At 40.0% G+C, this 27558-nt stretch overlaps 1 protein-coding gene and 1 long non-coding RNA gene across 2 annotated transcripts in view; one reads left to right on the forward strand and one right to left on the reverse strand.

The window, feature by feature from the left end:
- Positions 1–877, reverse strand: part of CWC22 (CWC22 spliceosome associated protein homolog) — a 69689-nt gene extending 68812 nt beyond the window's left edge. Inside the window, exon 1 of the mRNA XM_082466698.1 lies at positions 769–877. The gene's annotated coding sequence lies outside the window, so the exon portion shown is untranslated. The remainder of the gene's footprint in view (positions 1–768) is intronic.
- Positions 878–1048: 171 nt separating this feature from the next.
- LOC309663226 overlaps positions 1049–27558 on the forward strand; it is a 117104-nt gene continuing 90594 nt past the window's right edge. The window contains exon 1 of the long non-coding RNA XR_014265155.1: positions 1049–1523. This is a non-coding gene — a long non-coding RNA (uncharacterized lncRNA). The remainder of the gene's footprint in view (positions 1524–27558) is intronic.

Here is a 27558-nt window from a genome sequence, read left to right on the forward strand (position 1 = left end):
ATGATATTATATTACCGTTACGTGCAAATGTACTGTAGGATTGGAGCTCGATAGAGATGTGGAGACTGGAGACCCAAGTTTGGGAGTTATCATCTTATTGGTGATAGTTCAGGTTATGCAAGGATAAAGGATGACAGAGGAAGAACACTTGTAATGAGTAACAACAGTCCCCAGGAATAAACACTAGTAAGCGTCAGAAATTACGTGGCAAATGAATGAAAAAGAAACGACTAATGAAATTTTTAAAGAATCAGTCACATTACGCCGCAAAGAGGAATGAGAGTGAAACTTCCACTATTTTTTAATTAACTACCATTCATTGATCTCGCAACCGTGGCCCGGGGCCGGGGCATAAGAAAAGGGCCTTGAGAAGCCCAAACGAGTAAGTAAATAATCCGCGCCCAAAACACACGCACACGAAAGGCGAGAGTACCAGCACTGGTGCTGGATTCCACAATAAAGCCACTGCGGAGAGACAGGCCCAGGAACCTCTCGAGGAAGCTACTCTGTCCGCGCAGGCGGGACGGGAGTTCACCGCTGCCCCGTCCCCACCCCAACCGCTGGGACTCCTCGGCCCGACCGACACTCACAGCCCAACCTCGCGGGCCAGCGCGCGGCGGGAGACCCAAGCGCACCCGAGTCGCCCACGGCCGTACCAGCGAGCCCACACCCACTCCCGGTTCCCCTTCACTTCCCGCGCGGTCTGGCAACCCACCACCCCCACTTCAGTTCCCTGCCTGTAGCGAGTCTACGGAGTTCAGTAATTACCTGGCGCTCCACCGCGCCGCCATTACACCGGACGTACGTCACTTCCCCTTCCCGCCCCGGCGGTAAGAGGAAGGCGGAACGTGAAATACATAAAAACCTGACGCTAAACTGACTTTGATACGTTATCCTATTAATTTGTTTAAAATACCATCTTGTAATACCAGATACAGAGCTGTCGATCCGGCCACATTTTTCCCTTCCCAAGACGCCAACAAAAGAGAAGTTGACACAAACTACAAAATCCAGAACCCACCGCCAATGAGGACGGAAATGACGCGAGCAATTGTAGGGTGAGAAGGCAGCAACGCACGACGGGAATTGTAGTTCTTCTGGATAAGCGCCAGAGAGTGCGTGCTGTAGGCCCGCCAGAAACCTGGTTGTGTTTAAGAGTTTTTAAAATTTACTTTAATCTGTAATTATTTCTCTGCAGTTGGCAAAAAAGTAGACCTCAGTGTAGTCACTTTTCCGTGAAAATCTTAAGGAGAGCAGACACCTTCTTCAGACTTTTTACGATAGTTAAACCAGGAACCAAAAAAAGCAAAAATGTTACCAAAGGTTAAGTGCCTACTAAATTCCAAGATTTCCAGCCCAAGTGAATGGGAGAATATTGGACCACAGAGTGAAGTAATGAGGAGAAACTAATTCTGTAGAGAAGATGGTGCCTCTATTTTAGGTTAAGGTACCAGCTGGCGAGACATGCTGAGAAGGAGATTGCCTGACCGACTTGGAAATCGCAGTCTGTACGCAAATCAGAGGTAATCAATCGAAGTATTTTCTTAAACATTACTTTTCAACAGTAACAAAACCTAAAAGTTAACTGCTTGTTACTGTTTTGAAACTATCTTTTCCTAAAACTGTATCTTTATGTTCCTCAAAACAAGTGTATAAACCAGTCCTGGTTTCTCCAAACACTGATTTATTACAATGTTAGGGTACTGCTAAACCCTTCCTAGAGGCAGAAGAGTAAAGTGATTTCGGGTAAAGACACTGGAGCACAACAACTTATGTTTAAATCATGAATCTATTGATATGGACGATTGACCTTAGGCAGGTTACTTCACACTGTGTGCCCATTTCCTGATCCGTTAGATAGGACTGATAATAGTACCCACCCCACAGAATAGTTTTTAAGACTGAATTAGTTTTGATACCCTTGATGCATTTGTGATAATTCCTACCATATGATAGTATTATCTATCCTTTTTCATATGTAAGATATTTGGCCATAGCTTAAGGTGCATTTTGGTGTCTTAAAATATTTAAGTGGATAGATTTTAGTTGTAATAATAGGAGATGAATCTGGTAACCATTTGTATCCATATCTGAAAAAAGCACAATACCACCTCTACATTTATCAACAGAAATAGGAAAGTTGGAGTTGAACCTAGGGGAACTGGGTGGAACTGGGAGAGACTAGGTTTGTCATTTGGGTCCTCGAGGAAGTAAACAGTGATAAAATTAAGAATGTAAAAAAAGATGAAAGGAAAAGGGAGAAAACTAGACGGGGTAGGGGTAGCTCCAGAGCAAAGATGAAGAGTCCCTTCCTGGGCTACAATGGCGAGGCCTTTATAACACTGTCTTGCTCAGTCATTGGCCAGAGCCTCCCCGAGAAGCGTGTGGCCTCAACTCAAAACCTGAGGTGAACTTGAAAGTGGTAACAGTTAAAGGCTGTCACCTAACCACACTCCTTGTAACCAGGCAAAAAGCCATTTATTGAGGAGGTATCTGAGCAGCACATCTCTGTGTTTGTCCCAGCCCACCCATTGCACCAGGTAGATTCACTCTCCATACACATTCAGGGAACTGGTGTCTTCCTGTAGAGACACTTCAAAGACAGAAGTTAGTGGGACAAACTATGGTCCCCATCTTTGCAGTTGGTCTTGAGCCACAACTGAACTCATTGACTCTTTCCTCCACTATTCATCCTAAATTTTCCTCTCTCTCTCCGCTACCACTTCTGCTGGTCTCAGTAATTAAACGCGTGGTGTGAAAACCCTGATTCCTGAGCAATTTGAGCCCCTGGTAACAGTCCCCTTCTCAGGCAGGTGTTGCTGCCCTTGTCCATTTACAGTCACTATTGGAGAAGGTAGAGGTGTACCAGTGGATCACCTGAGTACCACATGTATTCCTACTTGCCTCCATCGAATAACATCAGGCCTGCCTCCTCCTCATGATCAGAATTAGCTTCCCTGACAGGGTGTTGACTCCTTGCCTACTTGTCCCTGAACTCAAGGATTCCAAAGTTCCTAGGCAGCAGATGAAGCTTAGTTCAGTGGGACCCTTCCTGTGTGCCCTAGCAAGAATATACCACCTCTGGGGACTAGAACCTCTAATTCCACAAAGTTCAGAGTTGCAGGAATGGGAAGTACTAGATCCCTTAGTGGGTCATTGGGAATGATGGTAAATGGGGCTATTCCTGTTTTAAGCCATTGTTTATGGCCCCACCTATTGTTTCTATCTGGGATCCTGAGCCATATCAAGGTCTACTGCATCCTGGGGAACAGCACCTCATTCTTGCAGAGTATTGTCTCTTAGAGAGTACTTGAACTTCACCCTGAGCAGACCATTGCAGTGCTATACTAGGCCACCAGATTCTGGGACGTGCAGCATGTGGTGCAGCCAGTGGAACCCATGGCCACAGGCCCCTTCCTGCACCTGAAAACTGTAAATCAGTTCCTGTAAACTGATTTCCCTGGTTGGATGCTATATTGTATTGTATTCCGTCCCTGTGGCTCAGGCATTGTGTAAGTCCCCAGATGGTTGTGCTAGGTGAAGATTGGTGGGCTGCAAATGCATACCCAAAATAAGTAATCTATTCCTATGCTGCACCTTTTCCAGGATGGAATGATCTCAATGTAGTCAACTTGCTGCCAAAGGCTACTTGATCTCCTGTAGGAGTGATGACATATTAGGAGCTCAACATTGGTCTCTCCTGCTGGCAGGTTGAGTTTTCAGATGAGGCAGCAGGCAGGTCAGCTCTGATAAGTGGGCTCCATGCTGATAGGCCCATTTCATAGACTCCATTCTTGTCACCATGACCATTTCATTCATGTGTCCATTATGCCAGCACTGGGGTGGCCGCTAACAAAGACAGGCTAACATCAACTAGCTGAGTAATTTTGTCTACTTGGCTGTTTAGTTCTTCTTCTATAATGTATACTTTCTGGTGGACATTGACATGCGACAAAAAGATCTTCACACTTTTTGCCCACACCAGTATTTATAGCCACGTATCTCTAAGCCTCCAAGACCTCCTTGTCTGCAACCTTCTAAATCTCTTTCTTTTCAGACCTCTGACCAGCCAGCCAGGCTATTTGCCATTGCAAATATTAGATAATATTCGAAAGTCAGGGCACTTTTCCCTCCATACCATGTGTACCACCCGAAGCTCTGCCCATTAGGAAGATTTTCCCTCTCCTCTGTCTTCAAGGCTCTTCCTGACTAAGGCTTTAGTGTAGCTGTTGTCCAGTTTAAGCCTTTATCCGCATACTTAGCCAACCCACCTGTGAACTACGTTTGGCCATTTTTTCTTCCCTCAGCTTGTTGTTCAAGACCCCACCTCCTACCCCACATGGCCATCAATATGAGCTGAGAGAAGAGTATCGATACAACTGTGATGGGTGATGTCAAGGTCTGCACTATGTCTGGTCTTCTTCATGCTTTATCCCAAATATAATACTTTCATCTTGTGACTGGGCCCCCAGAATTTATGACATGGTGGGTTCAGTAAGACACGTTTCATTTTGTACCACTAAGTGTCTCGTGATCAAGCATTCCCTTTTTAGCAGTAGCATGCCAAGAGCTATTTTTCAAAAGTTGTACAACCTTGATCCAGAACTCTAGGAAGCTGAACTGTGATTCTCCTACTAAGATTTCCATAAACTCCATACTGCATCTTTTCCCAAAACTGACAACTCTAACACCATAGGATCTGCCAGATCCTTTAGCCCAAGTATCAAGGCTGCCTGCACTATAGCTCATACCTGGTGCAGAGCCCTTTCTTGTGCCAGGTTGCACCTGGTATTATAGGCCAGAAATATATTCCTAGGTCTGGAGTACGTTGTTTACAGAACCCAAAGCATCCTCTTGGCCGTGTACTTTCTTCCTTCTTGTAGGGGATGCAAGAGGCAGCAAGTTGTCTTTTACTTTGAAGAGGATGTTCTATCACTTCCCAGAACACTGCACTCTAAAACCTTTAATGAAGGGACAGGTCCCTGATCTTTCATAGGGTTCATTTCCTCCAGCATGCTATCCACCTCTTGCTCAACCTGTTTGATCAGCATGATGTCATTGTTATAATGGATCTATATGACCTTCGACAAAATTTCCAGATGATCTAGATCTCTCTGGACTGTATTATGAAAGAGGAGAGTTAACATAGCCCTGGGGCTAGAGTGTCAGTGCATGTTGTTGTCAGTTTATTTCATGTGGACATTAACTATTTCTAATTGTCTTTCTTGACTGGGATAGAAAAGAATGCTTACTCCAAATCAATGGCTACATACCATGTACCTGAGGTCCTATTATCCTGCTTTAGCCATGATACTATGCTTGGCATGGCAGCTGCAACTGGGGCTGCTTCTTGGTTGAACCTGCAGTAGTCTACAGTCATTCTGCTAATTCATCTGGTTTCTGCAGGTGCCAGACTGTCAAATTAAATGGAGATATGATGGGAACTATTACTCCTGTATCCTTTATCTCCACCATACCCCAGGCATTGTGATTTAATGCTTTAGATTTGCTCTCTTGTCTGGGAGAGACGGGTTCAAAGACTTCTGCTTGACTTTACCCCACTATGATACCTCTCACTCCACAGGCCAAGGACAATATATGGAAATGGCTCCAACTGTGAAGTATGTCAATCCCAATTATACACTTGGGACTGGGTAGAGGACTACCGAGTTAATCTGTGAATCCAGGGGACCACTGTGGGCCAGACTCTGGCCATAACTCCATTTATTACCTGGCCTCCATGTACCTCCGTTCCGATAGCAGAGCCATGATGTTGCTTCAGATCTTCAGGTATCAATGTCAACTCTGACTTGCATCTAATAGTGCTCAAATATGTGGATACTCCCCTTTCCCTGTGTACAGTCATTCAGATAAGTACAAGTGGGTCCCTTTGGGAAAGGGTCAGGGGAATCTCTACAATATATACTTGATATGGTGTTGCAGGGTGCTTCTTCCTGAGACCCAGCTAAGTCTTCAGCCAATGGTTTGAAAACTGGTACAGGTTCAGGCACTGGGCAAGAGATTGTGACTTTTTCTTGGGGCAACCACCTTCAGCCTCCTGCTCATCCATTCCTTCTTCTTTCAGTCATGTATAGTGAGCAACAGTCTCATTGGCTGCCCATATATTTTGCCCCTAGTGACACCCTGTTCTGTCAGCCATCTTCACAACTCCCTCTTGGCTACTGCTCCTATATTCTGGTCACTATAATTATGACCTCCTAGCTTCTGGGGGTTAAGTGTTGCTCATCCTTTATTGCTTCAGGGCCCCATTATCCTCACTGCTACTAATAAACCAAGCTCCATGGCAGGCTCTCCTATAGTCAGCCCTTGAGGAGTCAGCATTGGATGTCTTTCTTTGTGATGCTGGTGCCCCTCTTACCAGCACATTCCTGTTGGCCTTGAGGAATGATATGTCCTCTGGGTCCTCATGTGCAAAATAAATTTGTGGTAGGTTTTCTGGCCTCACATAATATATTTACTCCAGCATGTCCACTTTCCTGAGCTTTTTGTGTCTTCTCTCCAGGGTCAGCTATGGCAATTCAGGCATTTCATTTTTCTCGCCATGAGCCATTACTTTCTCCAGATGTCTGGGAATCACCCTACCAGCACATTCGCTCTACCCACTCAGATTCTTTCCAGAGTGTTTAATTCTATATTCCAAGAGAGTGCCCCAAAGTCAATAAACTCTCCCTATCTAGTATTATATGCCAGTGCTCTCTATCAGTGAAAAGTTTTAGCAATCACACTCCCATATTGTGCCACGTACTAATTGTTCCCCATATACCACCTGAGATGGGCTTTTCTTTGCCAGTCAGGAAGTGAGGGATCCAGTTTCAAGCTCCCAACTTATCACTTGCTTTTTTGGGTCTTTCCTCGAACCACTGTGTCAGTTGGGTCCTCTGAGAAGTGGCCTTTGAGATGGAGACAGGAGAATAAAAGTTTGTTGGGGAGTAACACCTGTGAAAGGAAAGGGCAGGAAAAGAGATTGAGCAGGAAGAGTCAACAGACCATAATGCAGATCTGACAAAGTACCTGAAAGCCCAACAGAGAGGCCCAGAGTGAGGATTAGCTCTTAGAAGAGTCTTGCATTGGATGAAAGTCTAGACCCTTGTAGCACATCTTGCTTGGTCTATGGCTGAGGCCACCCCAAGAAGAGCATGACCTGGACTCAGAAGCTGAGGCCAAAACTGAAGGAGTTAATAGCTGGAGGCCACAAGTCCTTTCTTGAAGAAGGATCTGAACATCTGAAGGCTGCATTTCTGTATCTGCCACAATAGGTACTAGCACTAGAAATAATTAGGTTTGTTTGGTATGTTCTATATTTCTTAATTAGCTCACTGCTATTATAAGAATTGCATTGGAGGAACTGACAAATCAGAAGAGATCTCAGCCTTCCCTGAGTTAAGTTCATATAAGAATTTCAGAGATTGTAGGTTTTAAGGGAAAGACCTGGAAATTTGCCCTCACTGTCCATAATAGGTTCTTAGTTCATGGGAAACATTGATTAAATCCTTACAAAATAGCTAATAGAGAATTTTACTCTCCTTCATTTTGATATTATTGGTACTGTACTAAACTGACCACAGCAATTCAGTCTCATTATTAAACAGGTTTCTGCTTCTCTCTGAAGCTTGCCTGAGACTCCAGTTTAGGCAACAGGCTAGTGATTGTGTCATTAACAAAAAAACTGTCTCAGAGCCCTCAAGATTGCACTAGGTACTCTGAACTATGGTTATTCCAAAGAACAGAGTCTTGGGTGCAATCTTCCAAGGTAAAATTGCTTAGGAAACTTTTAGACTATACAGTGTACCAAGTCAGGATTCCCAGGACTCTTTTCTGTCCAAAAGCGGAAATACTTCAACAAAACTAACTACTTGATCCAAGGCCCAATGAAATACGAATTAATTTCAATGGACTTAATAAACTATTAAGGGAAATTTTAATGTGGTAATTTATTCAGAATATTTTTGGTATTATTTTAATGTTCTGTTTTTTGTAGATATATGAAAGAGCCTTTTCCTTTTCTTCTGAAGCTATTTCAAATCTTCAATTTAATAAACTCTGCCTTTGGGATCTGATTCTTACTGATACATAAACATTGAGAAACAGATATTTTCACTGAGTCTCCTTACTTTCAGAACTTTTTTCCAATAAGAATATTTTCTCCTTTTTACCAGGGTGTAATTGGACAAATCAGTGGTGCAAGAGTCACACCTGAAGTGTCACATTTGAGAATAATTCTCATTTAATTGTGTATCAACCAGGGTTAACTTTATATGTCAAGATCAGCTCATGAATGACACCAGCTGTTGACTTTAGCTGTGAAGGCCAGCCAGCTGAGTAATGACCATTGCCTTGGAGACCAGAGGACCTGGGAACATTGCACTAATCTAAGGATCCTCACTAATCCTTTTTCCTATAAAGACCAGATGCCACCTTGGAGAGGAGGTGGGGGAGGGATGGATCTGGCATGCTAAAAGATTTACCTAAATACACTACCATTACTTAGGTTTCTTTTTTTTTTCTAGGGACGTGGGCCATACTTACCTGCAAGGGGCTGTTTGGAAATGTGTAAGGGTGGTGAAGTTTGTCATCATGCCAGGAAAGTCTGCTTTGGCATTTTGTAGAAGAAGGAAGTAGGGATGAGGAGGGGCAGGGGTGCTAAATGTCTGCAGAGCTCTAGGAAGAACTGTCTCCCCAGCATACCACTTGAGTTATCATGAGAAACACAGAGAAGGGGTGTTTAAATCATACTATCCGTTTGGGTTTAGAGGAGTGGCTTAACAGTTTGGTTTGGTTTGGTTTCTGCACACAATCCAGTGGGGAGAGCTCTTGAGGAAGGTAGGATTAGTTTGAAGCAAATAAAGAATTACTTTTCCTTCCCATATTTGTAATGTGATTGGTCCTGTTACAGCTATACTTAAAACAGAGTTAATCCAAATGCAAAGTAATTATAGCCATATTTTTAAAAGGTAGGAGTATAGATTCGTGAAAGGAACAAAAGATATTCTTTAATTGATTTTCTTTAAGATATGTTTTTGTCCAGAGTGCCTAATTCTCAGATGATCGTGTTAGTCACACTAAAAAGCCAAAGCTTTGACCCATTGTTGTGTGACTCAATTCATATCATATTCTGAAAGTTTTAACAAGCCTCTTGTGCTTATGTAACCCACGTGTAATAACTTAAAAGTGCTCTTGGAACTATTTCTGACAGTTTCTACAAAAACACTTTAATTGGGGTGGCCAATAGCTTTTAACTGCCACAGGGGATGTTTTGATATGGGAAGTGGATGGGAACAAAAACCCACTAAAGAAGAGGGTTCCCTTGCCCACACCCCCCAACCTGTGTTTTTCTTTCTGATGATGTTTCCAGAAAGCTGTCCTTTTTAGACAAATGTTAAAGTTTCCAGAAGGCAAATAGTGCCTTTTTCTGTAAGTGAAAGCAGAGGCAGGAGAAAACTGTTTACAGGAGAAAGTGGAGATGCAGAGGAAAATTGGTTCTAAGAGTAAAGAAGAACAAAAAGAAGCATAGAAGCAGTGAAAAAAGACAAAGTAGAGAAACGCAGAGAAATACATGAAATGGCAATAAGAGTGGGTATTTTTGAGTCATAATCCAGCAGGACTGATCGATAATGACCTTGTGGTGCAAGCGAGAGGACACAGACTCTTCTTTAGTATAAGAGAAGGAGTTGATTATGGCCTGTGCTCTGTGCTGGAATCTCAGCACTACCTGGGGGCCATTGGGAAGCAGGAAGGAGCACACTGAGCCTGGCTGCAAATGCTGGCCTCTGAGAGCGAAGCTGAGAGAACCAATCCCAAGTACCAGGGAGCAGCAGAGCATACTGGCTAAAACATGATGACCAGAGCCAGATCGTCCAAGTTTAAATTTACCAGATGTATTATTTATTGTCACATAACAAATTACTCTAAAGCTTAGTGCTTAAAAAGTACACTTATTATCTCACATTTTCTGGGAGTTAGGAATCAAGGGCAGCTTAGCCTAGTCCTGGGGTTCAGGGTCCCTCACAAGGTTTCAGTCAAGGTGCTGGTCAGGGCTTCAGTCATCTCAGAGGCCAACTGGGAGAGGATCCACTTCCATGCTCACTCACATGGCTGTTGGTGGCCTCAGGTCCTTGCTGTCCATTGGCCAGAGACATCAGTTCCTTGCCACTGATGTGGACCTCTCCATAGGGCAGCTCACAATATGGCACCTGGCTTCCATCAGAGCGAACAAGTGAGAAGGCATCAGAGAGGGCACAGTCTAATCTTGAAAGTGACATCTCATCACTTTGTCTATTCCTTTTGTTAGAATCAAGTCACTAGGATCATTCCACACTCAGGGGGAGGGGATGACCCAAGGACATGAAGACCAGGAGGTCATCTGAGAGGCTGGTTTATCATACCGCTAAGTAACCCAACCTACCTTCAATTTCCTTCACTCTAAAATGAGGATGAATGATAACGTTTACAACATTAAACAACACAATAAAGAACATTTTTTTGGCCTACGTTGTTTGAGAATGGACTAAGATAATGTATGTAAGATGCCAAATGTGGTGCCTTACGCACTTACTTTTGAAATAGTGACCATTTTTCCTCCTAGGGATTTCCTTTTCCTTTCTCCCATGCAAGTAATTGCTCATTCCTCCAGAGGGAGATACGGCCACATGGGAAGCTGAGGCCTGCTGGTCTTCCCAATTTGGTTTCCAAAAGCCTAGAACCTTGTGGAAACAGAAGGTTTGGGATGGAGACCAAATAGCTGGGAAAATCATTAGGGAAAGAGCAGGTCCCGGGAAGGAAGAGTGGAGCGAGTGCTGAGCTTTCTCTTTCTTCAATCAGGCATCACATGTTATCGATAGAAAGGTCTTTGTTTTCTAATTCTTTGAATAAGCAATCTGATGAAAATTATGGACATTTGATTAAGCAATTCAGTGAAGGAAAATGACCAGCCTATATTATGCAGAGGGAAGGTCTCTACAATCTTATTGAATCCTGCAGCATGTGTTCTGTAATCTTTGGATTAAATAAAATGACAGTACCCTGAAAAAGCAATAAGGGGGATTTCACTGCCTGGAGTTTAGGTTTAGACTGAGTTAGTATTTAATACCACTTGGCAGTATTTTAAAAGTTGCATATCTGTAGTCAGCAAATTAGTTAACACTATTTTTGAATACTATAAATATTCTATCATACAATCAAATCTGTGCTAAGAAAAATGCTGACAATCTGGATGGCTTAAAAGTCAGTGTTCAATATATTGAGACGTTTAGGGATAAAAAGAAATAAAGGACATTTCTCATATTGGTATGTTTGATCAATAAATAGGAATTATTACCAAGCACAGGTTACAGTAAGAGGTACTGTGAGAAATATGAAGTTTGTGAAATATTTTCTCTACTTTCAAATTTTCTATCTAGTTGAGAGCTTTCGTCAAAGCTGATTTTTTAAAATCTAGTTGAGAGCCTCTGCAAAAGGCCTGACATACAGTGTCTTTTATCAGGTTTCCCATCTGACTTTCGGAAATCCCCAGAGAACAGGTCCTTGTTCCATATACCTGTCACAATAGACAGGATATCACAGTGGTTAAGGTGACTGGCCCTGAAGCAAAGGTGACTGCCAGAATTTGTACCTTGGCTCTGCCACTTGGTAGCTGTGTGATCTCAATCAAGTTACTTAAGCATCTCTGTACCTCAGTTTTCCTACCTATAAAGCAGTAATAATGTGACTCATGTCATATGGTTATCGTGAGAACAAAATGAGATAATCTGCGAAAATACTTAGAACATGTTAGTCCAAGTGTGTCTGGCTCAATAAACATGAGCATATTCTTACTAGGTGGTTGTTGTTCACTTTTCTCCATGAAATGACTGCTTCAGGCTTTTCTACTCACTGGCTATTGCCATCTTATAAGCACTTCATCTAGTTGCTATTTTCTTCCCATTCTAGTTATGCCCCAAAGACAGACATGGCTCCTAATCCTTAATTGTTCAAAGCACAGCTGTGGCATTTTGTAAAACTTCACTGACGCATATATGGGTAGATAATACAATTAGAAAAGGAAAACCTAAGACAAAGCATTGAGTGCCATTTCTCCTGGAATCTGTTAGTCATGCCCTTCCAAAGGGGCTCCTTGGCAAGCTGACTCTGTCCTTTACTCTGCCTTGCTACCATGATCTGGGGCTTGACTCATTTTCTCCAGGTGGATATCCCCTCAATCCTGCCCTTCTTCTCAGGGTCCAGGGCCTACACCCACTCTATCTCTAGCTTTCTCAAGAGAAAGCAAAAACCAGCCAACACATCATAATCTCTGCAGAGAGAACAACATGCCCACAAAGAAAACAGAGCACTTCCTTTCTCGTTGTCTCAAGTATCTCCGTTTCCACTTTCTCCTTTGCTTTGTACAACCCAAAGGTCCATAAAAACGTATTTTACCGAAGGGCTGCCTTTTCCCAAATATAAATTTTCTGTCACCCCTAGAACAACAGGCACAAATTTCAATCTGATTTTACCTTCACCAAACTCCATCCAAAAAAACCTCTTTAGAATCTCTCTCACAATTCCTAAATTAATGTTTTTAGGGTGGAGGAAAGTAAGGAAAATATTGAATCAAAATGATCAGGCTGTTCGTGTGGGCAATTGCAGCTCATTTCTGCTCGAGATCCTTTAATAAACTATATACAGTGTTGTCCACAGAAATGTAATGCAAGCCACATATGTAATTTTAAACTTTCTAATAAGTAAAATTTTAAAAATTAAGTAAAATTAATTTTGATGTTATATTTTACTTAACAAAATATGTCTAAAATATTATAATTTCAATATATAATCAATAAAAATATTAATGAGATAGTTTATCCTTTTTTTCATACTATGTTTTTGAAGTGCAATGTGTATTTTTCACTTAAGGTGCATATCTGTTTGGACCAGCTGCTTTCAGGTGCTCAATAGTTACATTTGCTAGTAGCCGTATTAGACAGCATGGAGAGCATACCTAGGAATTGCCCCTAACAGGACAGTGGTCCTTCGTTGACTGGGAGCTGCTCCTGGGGAGGTTGACTTCTTCTGGCCAGACTGGCATTCCAGCCAAGCTTGCTCCTGCAGCCAGAGAAAGTTTTCAGGCAAAGAATCCTTATGCTAGAGAGCCATTAGGGGAAGTGTCCATCAAACTGCAGGTAACCTCTGCAGAGACTAGGGGATATGGTCAAGTTATCAACAGTGTTCACTACAACCACCTAAAACAGTAGCTGGCACCATTCCATTCCAGTGCTAACTAAAAATGGCCAACTAGTTACAAAATTAGGACACTGTATCAGGATAATTACTAAACAAATGTTCCTTTTTTCTCTTCAACAAAAGAGATTCTTCTCTCCTGAATGTGAAACGATGTCTCAAGTTTTTTGGTTTTTTTTTTTTCCCCCTGTACTTTCTATTTCCTCCAGGAAATATGCTCTGGGTGAAACTCTTGCACATTTGCAGGGCCTTAGGTCCTAGCAAATTTGCATTTTTTTTTTTTTAATGGATTGGTTTCTTAAAATTGTCAACATTATCTCTAAAAAGCTTTCAGTTGATTTTCTGGAAGTATGCGTGGGATCTTTAAAAACCTCAGATTTCATGAATTGAGCACAAAATTTTCACTTTTCACACTCTAGGACTGTGTCTATGTATCTGTTTTTCTGGCTTCCTGAGGAAAAAAAAAGAGCATTTGTATTTTAAATAGTTGATATTCTTCTTACATGCACATATTTATAAGATATCAAATCATGCATTCCAAAAATAATAATTAAACCTTGAAGCAGTAGCTAAAAAATGACATATGCATTTTAAGCAAATTGAATATTTTAATAGAAACATCTTCATTATTGCTATTTATGGATTCTGAAATTTTATTTTATTTTACTTTAATTTTAAGTAAATATACTTTCAGGCTTACAGGAAAATTATAAGAATACACAATGAATTCTTATACCCTTAAGCAAGATTTCCTGAATTTAGCATTTTACCACATCTGCTTTATCATTCTCTTTCTCTCACTTTCTCTGTCTCTCTCTTCCTCCCCCTCAATTCCCCCCCCCACATATCCACTCTCATACATGAGTGTGTGTGTGTGTGTGTGTGTGTATGTGTGTGTGTGTATATATATATATATATATATATATATATATATATATATATATATATATATATATATATATACACACACACACATACACACATACGAGATTGTAAGGAAGCTGTAAAAATGTCTCCTTACCTTTAAATACTTTAGCATTTATTTTCTAAAAGCAAAGACATTCTCTTACATAACCACAACACAGTTAAAATCAGGAAATTAACACTGACGGAATACTATGACCTAAACTGCAGACCTTAGGCAAATTTTGTCAATTTACGAGTCCTCAGTGGCAAAAGGAAATCCTAGATCACACATTGCTTTCAGTTGTCATGTCTCTTTTGTTTCCTTTATTTATTTATTTATTTATTTATTTATTTATTTATTTATTTATTTATGGCTGTGTTGGGTCTTTGTTGCTGTTCTTTAAATATGTGGTAGAATTCACCCAGTGAAGCCACCTGGTGCTGGATTTATCTTTGTTGGGAGGTTTTTGATTACTGATCCAATCTTCTTCCTGGTAATCAGTTTATTCAGATTTTCTATTTCTTCATGATTCAATCTTGGTAGGTTGTAAATTCTGGAGTTAATCCATTTCCAATGTGTTGTCTAATTTGTTGGTGTATAATTTTTCATAGTAGTCTCTTCTGATACTCCTCTGATACTTTGTATTTCTGTGGTTGTTGGTTGTGATTTGTCCTCTTTCATTTCTAATTGTATGTATTTGAATCCTCTTTTTTTTCTTGGTAAGTCTACTTTTTAGATAGGCCTAACCTATGATCCATCCTGGGTAATATTCCAAATGTGCTTGAGAGAAGGTATATTGTACTGTTAGTGGTTGGAATGTTCTGTGTATGTGTGTTAGGTTCATCTGATCTAATGTGTAGTTTAACTCTAATGTTTACTTGTTGATTTTTGTTTGGATGATCTATCCATTTTAGAAAGTGGAGTATTGAAGTCCCTTGCTATTATTGTATTACTGTCTATTTCTCCCTTAATATCTGTTAATATATGCTTAATATATTTAGATGCTTCTATGTTGGGTGCATAAATACTTACTAATGAATTGACCCCTTTATCTGTATATGATGACCTTCTTTGTCTCTTGTTGCAGTCTTTTTTTTTTTTTTTTTTTAAAGATGGGATTTGGGGATTTGTTTGGTTACATCCTTGGGATTGAACACAATGCCGAGCTCCTTGCTAAGGGGAAATGGAAGCCTGTGTGTAATCCTTTGCATGCAGTGGAATGACAGTTAACCAAGCTACCACCTGTCATAGACTGTGATGAAGTACCTGCTGAAGCACTACCTTGGGAACCTAAAGTGCTCCTACATTGACTCTCATGGCAGTAATGATGACCATAAAGACTGTGGTGTGGGATGGAGTTTTTTGGTTTTTTTTAAATTTTTTTTTAATTTTTGGCTGTGTTGGGTCTTCATTTCTGTGCGAGGGCTTTCTCTAGTTGCAGCAAGCGGGGGCCACTCTTCATCGCGGTGTGCGGGCCTCTCACTATTGTGGCCTCTCTTGTTGCGGAGCACAGGCTCTAGACGCGCAGGCTCAGTAGTTGTGGCTCACGGGCCTAGTTGCTCCGCGGCATGTGGGATCTTCCCAGACCAGGGCTCGAACCCGTGTCCCCTGCATTAGCAGGCAGATTCTCAACCACTGCGCCACCAGGGAAGCCCCAATCTTGTTGCAGTCTTTGGCTTAAAGTCTAGTTTGTCTGATATAAGAATAGCTACCCCTGCTTTCTTTTGAAATATCTTTTTCCATCCTTTCAGTTTCAGGCTCTGAATGTCCATAAACCTGAAGTGAATCTCTTGTAGACAGTGTATAGTTGGATCTTATTTTATTTTTTTTCCATTCATTCAGCCACTCTATATATTTTTCTTGGAGAATGTTAGTCCATTTTTATTTAAAGTAATTGTTGACAGGTATGGGCTTACTATTGCCATGTTGTTATTTTCTGGTTGTTTTGTAAATCCTTTGTTTTTTTCTTCCTCTCTTCCTCTCTTCCTTTGTGGCTTGATGATTTTCTCTAATGGTATGCTTTGATTTATTTATCTTTTGTGTATTTACTATGACTTTTGCTTTGTGGTTACCATAAGGCTTACATTAAAATATTATATTTGTAGCAGTCTATTTTAAGCTGATAACAGCTTAGCTTCGAATGCATATGAAAGCTCTACATTTTTACACCCACCCATTTTATGTTTTTGATCTTTTTATATTCTGTATCCATTAACAAATTATTGTAGTTGCAGTTATTTCTTTTTTTTTAATTTTTATTTATTTATTTATTTATGGCTGTGTTGGGTCTTCATTTCTATGCGAGGGCCCTCTCTAGTTGCGGCAAGCGGGGGCCACTCTTCATCGCGGTGCGCAGGCCTCTCATTATCGCGGCCTCTCTTGTTGCGGAGGACAGGCTCCAGACGCGCAGGCTCAGTAATTGTGGCTCACGGGCCTAGTTGCTCCGCGGCATGTGGGATCCTCCCAGACCAGGGCCCAAACCCATGTCCCCTGCATTGGCAGGCAGATTCCCAACCACTGCGCCACCAGGGAAGCCCTGCAGTTATTTTTAAATACTTTTGTCCTGTAACCTTCATACTAGAGTTATAAATGATTTACCTACCTATTACAATATTAGAATATTGTAATAACTAAATAGTATCCTTACCATTGAGTTTAATCTTTCATGTTTTCATGTAACTAATTAACATCTGTTTGTTTCAGCTTGAGGAAGTCACTTGAGCATTTCTTGTAAGGCTGATCTAGTGGTGATAAACTCTGTCATCTTTTGTTAGTTTGGGGAACTCATTATCTCTCCTTCAATTCTACAGGACAACTTTGCCAGGTAGAGTATTCTTGGTTGACAGTTTTTTTTTCTTTTCCAATACTTTGAATATATCATCTCACTCTGTTCTGACCTGCAAAGTTTCTGCTGAAAAATCTGCTGATTGTCTTATGGTGGGGGGGTGTCCCCTGTACATAACAATTTACTTTTCTCTTGCTGCTTTTAAGACTCTCTCTTTCTGTTTAACTTTTGACATTTTAATTCTAATGTGCCTCAGTGTGGATCTCTTTGGATTCTTCTTATTTTGAAGTCTCTGAGCTTCCTGGATCTGAATGTCTGTTTCTTTCCCCAGATTAGGGAAGTTTGGGGCCATTATTTCTTTGAATAAACTTTCTGCCCCTTTATCTCTCCCTCTTCTACTTCTGTGACTACTATAATGTGAATATTGGTCCACTTGATGGTGTCACATAAGTCCGTTAAGCTATTGTCACTTTTTTACATTCTTTTATCTGTTTGCTCCTCTAATTGGATGAATTCCACTGCCCTGTCTTTGACTTTGCTGATCCTTTCTTCTGCTTCATCTAGTCTGCCATTGAGCTTCTCTATTGAAATTTTCAATTCATTATTATATTCTTCAGCTCTGTGATTTCTTATTGGTACTCTATTATATTTTTTATCTACTTACTGAATTCTCACTGAATTGTTCTTCTGACCTTAGGGAGCAGCTTTATGACCAGTGTTTTGAACTCTTTATCTGGTTAATCATTTATCTCCATTTTATTAAGATCTGTTTCTGGAGTTTTATCATGTTCTTTTGTTTGGAACATATTCCTCTGTTTCTTCATTTTCCTTGACTCTCTGTGTTGGTTTCTGTACACTAGATAAAATAGCTTTTTCTTCCAGTCTTGATGTAGTGGCCTTGTATAGGAGATCAACCTTATTAATCAGTCCAGCCAAGCTCTTGTTTTTCTCTCACACCATTTTGATTATCCAAGCTGCCTTCTTTATTCTTGTTGCCTCCCCGTAGTTGAAAATGTGCCAAGACCCATCAATGTCCCAAAGGGGAGGATCACAGTTGGCACCTAGATGTAGGCTGATTAGAACCTGGACCCTCAGGCAGCAGCTGGGAAAGTATGTACTTATGTCCCTTCCAGGGAGAAACTGGGAAATAGGTGTTTTTGTCTGCTCTGTCTGTGCTGGGCCTGGTTGTATAGTCAAGGAGACGGGGTGGTCCTGTGCCCATTAAGAACTGTTTCTTTGTTTGCTACTGTGGGACTTGTGAATGCAAACCCCATTGGCTATCAGAGCCAAGCAATCTGGAGGCCCATCTCCCTGGCAGCAGATGAAAAAGCTTGGGTGCCATATGTGTGTATAAGCTCTTTCCAGGGAGATACTAGCTACTTGGTTTTATTGTTGGAGCAGGATGTAGGGAGAAGGCAGGAGATGTCTGCCAGCTTCCCCAGTCTCTGAGGGAAGACCTAAGATCAGCCAGGCCTAAGATCTATACTAAAGTTAGAAGCCTGACCCTCAGGCATCTGCTTTTAAATAAGGTATGTAAATCTCTTTCAGGGAAAGACTGGGAGATGAGATGAGCTCTAGGGGGATAGCTGGTTAGAAACTCTTCTTTGTTTGCTACAGTTCTGTGGAACTTGTGAATGGAAGCCCCATTGGCTTTGAGTGCCAGGTGATCTGGGAACCCATCCCTCAAGTGGCATCTGTAAAAGCTGGAATGCAGACATATGTACAAGCTTCTTCCAGGGAGATACTGGTGACTTGGAGCAGACTGGAGAGAGAGGGTGGGAGAGCTGTCTGCCAGCTTTCCCAGTCTCTGGAGATGATCACAGCCAGCCCCTAGATTCATGATAAATTAGAAGGCTGGCTGTCAGGCAACAGCTTTTTAAAGTATGCAGATAAACCCCTTCCAGGGAAAGAATGGGAGATGGGCATTTTTTGCCTGCTCCCTCTGTGCTGATCCCTGGGGAATAGCCAGGTACGAACTGCTTCTTTGTTTGCTATAGTCTTGTGGGTCTCATGGATGCAAGCCCTATTGGCTTTCAGAGCTAGGTGTTTTAGGAGCTCATCCCTCAGCTGGGAGTTTTAAAAGTTGGAGTGCTAGATGTTACTCAGAATAATGTATTCAAGGTCATCCATATTGTAGCATGTATCTGTAGTTCATCATTTGTTGTGGTTGAATAATATATCAACTGTATGGATATATCAAATTCTGTCTTTCTATATTCATCCGTTGATGGACATGTGGATTATTTCTGCCTTTTGCCTATTATTAACATTGTTGCTTAAATATTTGTGTATAACTATTTATTTGAATACCTATTTTCAATTCTTTTGGGTATATAGAAGGAGTGGAATTGCTGGGTCATATGGTAACTCTATGTTTAAATGTTTGAGGAACTGCTAGACTCTTTTCCAAAGTGGCTGCACCATTTTGCATCCTTACCAGAAGTGTATGAGGGTTCTAATTTCTCCACATCCTTGTCAACACTTGTTATTATCTGACTTTTGATTTTAAACTCTTAGTAGGTATGAAGTGGTATCTCATTGTGGTTTTAATTTACATTTCTCTGATGACTAATGGTGTTGAGTATCTTTTTATGTGTTTATTGGACATTTGTATATCTTCCTTGGAGAAATATCTATTCAATTCTTTTGCCTATTTAAAAAAAATTGGGTACTTTCCTTTTTATTATTGAGTTGTAAAAGTTCTTTTTGTATTTGGGATACAAGTCCCTTATCAGATATATGATTTGCAAATATTTTTCCCCATTTTGTGGCTTGTCTTTTTATTTTCTCAGTGATATCCTTTGAAGCACAAATGTTTCTGATTCTGTTGAATTTCAATTTATCTATTTTTCCCTTTGCTGCTTGTGCTTTTATTATCATATCTGAGAATTTTTTGTCAGATCCAAGGTCATGAGACTTACCCTTTGGTTCCTTCTAAGAGTTTTATAGTTTTAGCTCCTATAATTATGTCTTTGATTTATTTTGAGTTAATTTTTTAATATGGTGTGGAGAAAGAGTTCAGCCTCAATCTTTTGCATTTGTCTATCCAGTAATTTCAGCACCATCTGTTGAAAGACTCCCCATTAAATGGTCTTGGCACCCTTATGCAAAAGCAGTTAGCCATAAACATGTGATTTTATTTCTTGACTCTCAATGCTATTCCCTTCACCTTTATATCTATCTTTTTGCCAGTACCACACAATCTTCATTACTTCTGCTTTGTAGTAAGTTTCAAAATAGGGAAGTATAAGTCCTCTTACTTTGCTTTTTTTTTCAAGATTGTTTTGTCTATTCTGGGCCCCATGCAATTCCATATAAATATTAGAATCAGTCTGTCAATTTCCACAATAAAGTCAGTTGAGATTCTTATAGGCATTGTGTTGAATCTGTAGATCAATTTGGGGAGTATTGCCTCTTAACAATATTAAGTCTTCCAATCCATGATCATGGATTTTTTCCATTTATTTAGATCTTCTTTAATTTCTTTCAATAATGTTTTGTAGGTTTCAAAAAAATGTAAGTTTTGCACTTCTTTTATTAAATTTATTCCTAAGTATTTTATTCTTTTTAATGCTATTGTGAGTGGAGTAGTTTTCTTTTTTTTATTTTCAGACTGTTTATTGCTAGTGTATAGAAATACAATTGATTTTAATATATTGACCTTGTATCCTGCAATCTTGCTGAATTTATTCTTCAGTTCTAATAGTTTTTTTTAATAAATTTATTTATTTATTTATTTATTTTTGGCTGAGTTGGGTCTTTGTTTCTGTGCGAGGGCTTTCTCTAGTTGCGGCAAGCAGGGGCCACTCTTCATCGCGGTGCACGGGCCTCTCACTATCACGGCCTCTCTTGTTGCGGAGCACAGGCTCCAGACGCGCAGGCTCAGTAGTTGTGGCTCACGGGCCCAGCTGCTCCGCGGCATGTGGGATCCTCCCAGACCAGGGCCCGAACCCGTGTCCCCTGCACTGGCAGGCAGATTCTCAACCACTGTGCCAACAGGGAAGCCCAATAGTTTTTTAGTGGATTCCTTAGGATTTCCTGTATGCAGTATCATGTCATCTGTGAATAGAGATAGTTTTACTTCTTCCTTTTCAATCTGGATGTCTTTTATTTCTTTTTCTTGCCTAATTGTCCAGGTTTGAACCTCTACTACAATCTCAAATGTACTGAAAGAGGCCATTTTTGTCTAATTCCTGATCTTAGGGGGAAGGGTCTAGTCTTTTACCATTATGTGAAATGGCACAAGCTGAAAGGTCTCCACTGACAAGGTCTGGATGTTTCAACAGTTATAAATTTATTTTGTGAAGATTATTTGGTACTGAAACCTCTGGATTTCCAGTGATCTTATTTCCCGTGGTCAAACAGGTTTTGGGGGCAGAATTCTGGTTGCAAAAAGAAGAGAAGTAGAAAAGTTTTTTTAGCTTATCTAAAACTAAAACAAGGAGAAATTCAATTTGTGAACTGGGGTAAAAAGAGAGACTGATTTCTTGCTTAGGTATTGTGTGTGGAAGCAACAAAATAAGAAAGGAGAAAGAAACAGTTACAGAACAATGTAATTTATAGTTAGGGGAAAAAAAAAACTGGGTAATTCACTCAAAAACCTTTTTGCTTCCATCAAACCCACATACCTTCTAGTCACTATTGCTGTAATTAGATTCTCAAGAGATACAATAATGAAAACGATTCTGTTTGAATGCACCCTTTATTCTTAGACAGGTCTTCCATCCTGAATCTTTTCCCACTTTTCTCCCCAGATGAATTAGATATAGATATGTCTTTTATGAGAATCTTTTAAAATTACTACAAGACCCAAGTCTGGGCATCCAGATTAGTCTTCTCTGTCTTTAGGGTAGAACCCTGGTCCCCTGAGATAACTATAGTCAGAGGTATCCTGAAACAAAAGTCTGGATCACCAGAAGTTTTCAAAAAGAGAAGAAAAAAAGGCAGAATGTAATATTATATTTCTGTGATCCTTTAATTCCATCCATAAAATGTTCCATCTGCTTATACTGGGAAAAAAGGGTGAATTCAAGGCATCATTCCATGGTGGCCTTACTGTGTGCCCTTACCAAGGTATTGTGCCATGAAGCCAGAAGCTTTGAGGCATTCGAAGTGGGGATACTGCTGAAGATTGCTTTGTCACTCATTCTGGCAAAAGGTTTTGTGGAAGAATTACTGTGGCTCTTATGAATTTATTCTTAATATATTAATATTTAATAATGTAATTAGAACCAATGACTAATAATGCTTAATGGACTTTAACTTCTTGGTAATAAACAGTTTTTAAAGCTAAAAAAAGAAGAGTATAGTAAGAGTAGACTATATGACAAGTTAAGTTTTGATTAGAAGCTAGTATGAAGTAAGGGCCTAGTTAATGAGGCCCTGCTTGGGATGGGCCAGTCAGAGGAGGATACTACATGGGAGTACCCAGCCCACTGGGAGACACTAAGGGGAATTTGAGTGCTGAGGGGGCTTCGTAAAGAGACAGAGTGCAGAGTAAATGATATTTGGAGGGTGCCAAAGAAAACTTTCAAAATGTTATGTATTAGCTAATTAATTTTTAAATAACACCATTTATTATTTTGGGATTACTTTCTCAGATTGCATCAACCCATTACAGCAAGTAATGGTGGGCATTTATCACTTCTAATGATCCAAATGGGCACTCCCTGTCCCTCCCATACCATTCCCAGAGTTATTCAGAATCAGTACTTGGGAATGCAGAGATTCTATGGAACCCTCACTTTAAGTTGCTCATAGGACTCCTTGGTTTGAGAAATAAGCCTTTAGAAACTTAATAATTTTTTATAAACACTTTTAGTGCCCCAACTGAAGCAACAATTCTAGAAGGGAGTATCCTTTTGGGGACTCTAAGTGCACCAAAGAGGTGGTATTGATCATGGAGGTAAAAATAATCCTTAGAGCTCTGTTCTTAAAGCCCCAAACTCTTGTTAGACCAAGTTGTCCCACAGCTAGAGGCCCCAAGGAATGAAAGACCAGGCTCCTGGGCATTGCCCCCGAAGTCCTAATTTACATTAAGACTGAAGGAGTTCAAGATTATCACAGGAAGTGTATGTGGAAGTATAGTATTATGTGTGTGTATGTTTTGGAAGAAGAAGTGAGGAAGGAAGAAAGAAGGGAGCCAATTCCAGATCTTGCGTGACTTCAAAGCTTGAACCTTTTTACTGAGCAAATTAGCGCCAAATCTTCAACCTAAAAATCTCAAATGCCCTTTGAGTCACTTGGGACCATGCTTAGAACATCAAGAACAAGTCATGGCACATCTTCAACCCCTGCACCTCCTCATACTTCATTCCTGTTTCCCCATATCCAAGATCTGAGGGCTTATTTTTATGCTAGATTAAGGTGAAGGATGGATTTAGGCCTGAACTTTCCTCCATCTCCCACTCCCAAGCTTCCCATTGTCTTTCTTGATTTTGTTCTTCCAGGAGGAGTAAAGAGAGACCTGATTCCTCTGGCTTGATTTGTAATCCCTTTGTTTCTCCTTGTAAAGATCAAATGGAGAGAAAGAACTTTGATCCCCTTTAAAAATCATACCCTTTTCCCTCTCTCAACCCTCTCTTCCCTCCCAGCCCTTCCCCACGATGATGACAATATTGAATACTGGAGGATCTGGTTTGAGCACTGATCCAGAGAAGGTCCTTCCCCTTCTTAGACTTAGAAGACATCAAGGGAGGCCTCGGCAAGGCCATATCTCTATTGCCGTAGAAAATGAGAGGAGAAAGTTGTTTCAAAAATTGAAAACAGCAATTTGGTGGTGATATATTTTCCCTATATTATGATTTCAGCAAATCATAGTAGTCTTATGTTACATATGAGAAAACTGAGGCTCAGCCAAGTTAAGAGACTTGCCTGAGGTCTCAAAATGGCAGGGCTCAGCCTTCCTGACTGGACTAGTTCTCTTTCCACTACGCCATGGTGACTACTTAACAGTTTATTATTTTATGCTTTATTTATTCTCTTAAAAGGTTGTGGCTAAGGGAATTTCCCCACCATAATTTATGAAGTTAGTCTGATTCAGGTTAAAAGAAAGAAATCTTGGGAACATTTCCCAACAGAAAAAGAAAATTGAGAGGAAGAAAAAAAATGCAGATTAAATATTATATATGAAAGACTATTTACAATAGTCAATAGATACCACATGGTTGTTTTATTAAATATAGGTTCAATTTAAAGATCTACAGGGATTTACTGAAAGAAAAGTGTTGTCCGTCATTGGATTAGAAAAGAACACTTCCACAAATATGCAGTGGCTTTTTGTATTCAGTTTATTTATTAAAATAAATAAATTTATTTATTTATTTATTTTTGGCTGCGTTGGGTCTTTGTTGCTGCATGTGGGCTTTCTCTAGTTGCAGCGAGCGGGGGCTACTCTTCGTTGTGGTGCTCGGGCCTCTCATTGCTGTGGCTTCTCTTGTTGCAGTGCACGGGCTCTAGGCGCACGGGCTTCAGTAGTTGTGGCTCGTGGGCTCTAGAGCGCAGGCTCAGTAGTTGTGGCGCACGGGCTTAGTTGCTCCGCTGCATGTGGGATCTTCCCGGACCAGGGCTCAAACCCGTGTCCCCTGCATTGGCAGGCGGATTCGTAACCACTGCACCACCAGGGAAGTCCCTGTATTCAGTTTATTTTGATCTTATCTTGGTTTGTCAAATACAATACCTAAATGAACAACTTCCAGAAAACGCCTTGCAAAGAGTAGAGTGTAACAAGTGAAGAGGATGATTTAAAATATCCCCTAGTAAGGTGGTTTTGGAACACTGCATATACATATTTTGCCTCTCTTTTCTCCTACAGCCCACTTCTGCCTTCACCTTCAGTTGCTTTCCAGAGAGGAAGAACCAATATGTATTCCCACTAACTGTGTATACGTGTACCACTTTCTTGACTCTCTTGCCAACACTGTGTACTACCAATCCCTTTACAAAATTTTGCCACTCTAGTATGGTACAATGAAATCTTATTTTAATTTGTGGTTTCCTGATTACTAATGAGGTTGAGTCTATTTCCTTATAATAGTAATAATAGCCAACACTTATTAAGTGCATATACCACAGCGATTATTTGCTAAATCCCTTAAGTGGATTGTCTCCTTCACTCCTGACAGTATCCCTATAAGGCATGATATCTGATTATATTTACAGGTGAAACTAAGGCATAGATCAGTGACTTGTCCAAGGTCACAGCTTGGAATAACAGCCTAGACTTGAATGTAGATAACCTGAGTCTAGAGACCCATGCTCATAAGGGCTATGAGTTATGCTATCTTTTTTCCGTATGTTTATTGTCCATCTGCATTTCTTCTTATGTGAGTAATCTACACATACCTTTTTCTTTGTTTTATTTACACAGCGACTTGATGCAATTTTATTACCTAAATCCGATTGATACTTCTTGATTGTTTCCACTGCCTCGGACTTGTAGCAGATCGAAAGACCAACTTGTGGTAGATCAACAGGAATAGCTCTAATGATTTTTAGAAATTCTCAGGCTTATAAAAGTATTATGTAGCAAAATATTAGGAACTCTTTAATATGTTTTACTCTTTGATAATGGAGAAATTTCTTCATTCTCAATGTCCCCAAATAGTAATTTAGAAAATGTTTATGATATTTAAAAAGTGAATATTTAGTGATTAGGCCTACTTAAAACATTATTAAATTAAGAACTTAAAAAAACCCAACTCTTTATTTTTTTCCAAGAAGATGTAATTGCTGAGAATATTTTAATCTGTGAGAATATTGCACAGTTTTAATTGGCAGAAAACATTTGTACCAACCAAGTTAAAAATTGCTGAGAGGTTTCCAAACAAAATTGTCAATTTGAGATGTTGACTTCTTTTTTCCCTATTGAAATAGTGAAGGTCACAGGTTCCAGTTAATATGTTTTGGTTAGTTTTACAAAAATGGATACTAGGACCAACTTCTGCCCTCCCTTTCTCTTCTTTTTTTCTGGATTCATTTGTTCATTGGTTAACAGAGTTTTTGCCTTTCAGTTAATTTCATTATTTAATTGGTTTTTTTTTTAAAGAATACAGAAAAGTTTTCTTCTTGACTTCAGTAACATAAACCAGCCAGAAATCACACACACACACACACACACACACACACACACACACACACACACACACAGCCTTTTATATGAAACCAAGTGAATATTTAAAATATTTTTCTCAGTTGTTTGAGTTTAGTATTATATGACACTGAAATTATGCTATTAAGGCAGGAAGTAGGATGAAACTGTCGGTAAAATAGTGGCTAACCATGGATATTTCTTTGGAAATGCTTAGTTCACATCACTGCTATGGTGTTTACAGAGCACCCACCATGAATACAGGTGAAAGGCTTGCTTGGCTGACATTTGGCCCAAACAGATGATGGATCTCCCATTCATCAGAATGGCCACGCAGACATAGTGCCCTGGCCTCAGGCTGCACCCTTCCTTCTATCTACTTCAGCCTAGGATCTTCTCACCCTTGTGTGTTTCCTTTCCTCTTGCTACCTCAAAACTGTCTCATCCACTGCTCATTCTCCCACTATCTTTTAATATAGATTCTACAGAAACAGGAGGGTAAAGGTTGAAGAGAGGTGGGGAGAATAAGGCTATAAGCCACGGAGGCAGCTGCTGTTCTCTTTTCTACCCTTGTCCTCTCTCAGCCTCAGGGCTAATCTCAGATTGTTTGAATATTTTCCACCATTTCCCCAAACATACCCCTTTCCCTGTTCAGCTTCCTACTAAGAGACTGTGCCCCATGTACTCTTATGAAATGCTTCAGGATTCTTCTGAACACAAGGCAAATTTTACTACATAAACCTGCCCTATCACTTATGTCATCTTTATCTTTTCTTTTTAAAATGTATTTTATTGAAGTATAGTTGCTTTACAGTGTTGTGTTAATTTTTACTGTACAGCAAAGTGATTCAGATATATATATATATATATATATATACGCACACACACACACATTCTTTTTCATATTCTTCTCCATTATGGTTTATCACAGGATATTGAATATAGTTCCCTGTGCTATACAGTAGGACCTTGTTTATCAATTCTGTATATAATAGTTTGCATCTGCTAGTCCTAAACTCCCAGTCCATCCCCTGCCTCCCCCTCCTTGGCAACCACAAGTCTGTTCTCTATGTCTGTGAATCTGTTTCTGTTTTGTAGATAAGTTCATTTGTGTCATATTTTCAATTCCACATATAAGTGACATCATATGGTATTTTCTTTCTCTTTCTGACTTACTTCACTTAGCATGATAATCTCTAGGTCCATCCATGTTGCTGCAAATGGCACTATTTCATTCTTTTTTATGGCTGAGTAATATTCCATTTCATATATATATAATATATATATTATATATATAATATATATATTATATATATTTTTTATATATATAATATATACACACACACATATATATATATGGCACATCTTCTTTATCCATTCATCTGTCGATGGACATCTAGGTTGCTTCTATGTCTTGGCTATTGTAAATAGTGCTGCAGTGAACATCAGGGGTGCATGTATCTTTTCAAATTAGAGTTTCGTCTGGATATATGCCCAGGAGTGGGATTGCTGGATCATGTGGCAACTCTATTTTTATTTTTTTGAGGA

The sequence above is a fragment of the Balaenoptera physalus genome, assembly GCF_965194825.1.
Source record: "Balaenoptera physalus genome assembly, chromosome: 6".
Lineage (NCBI taxonomy): Eukaryota > Metazoa > Chordata > Mammalia > Artiodactyla > Balaenopteridae > Balaenoptera > Balaenoptera physalus.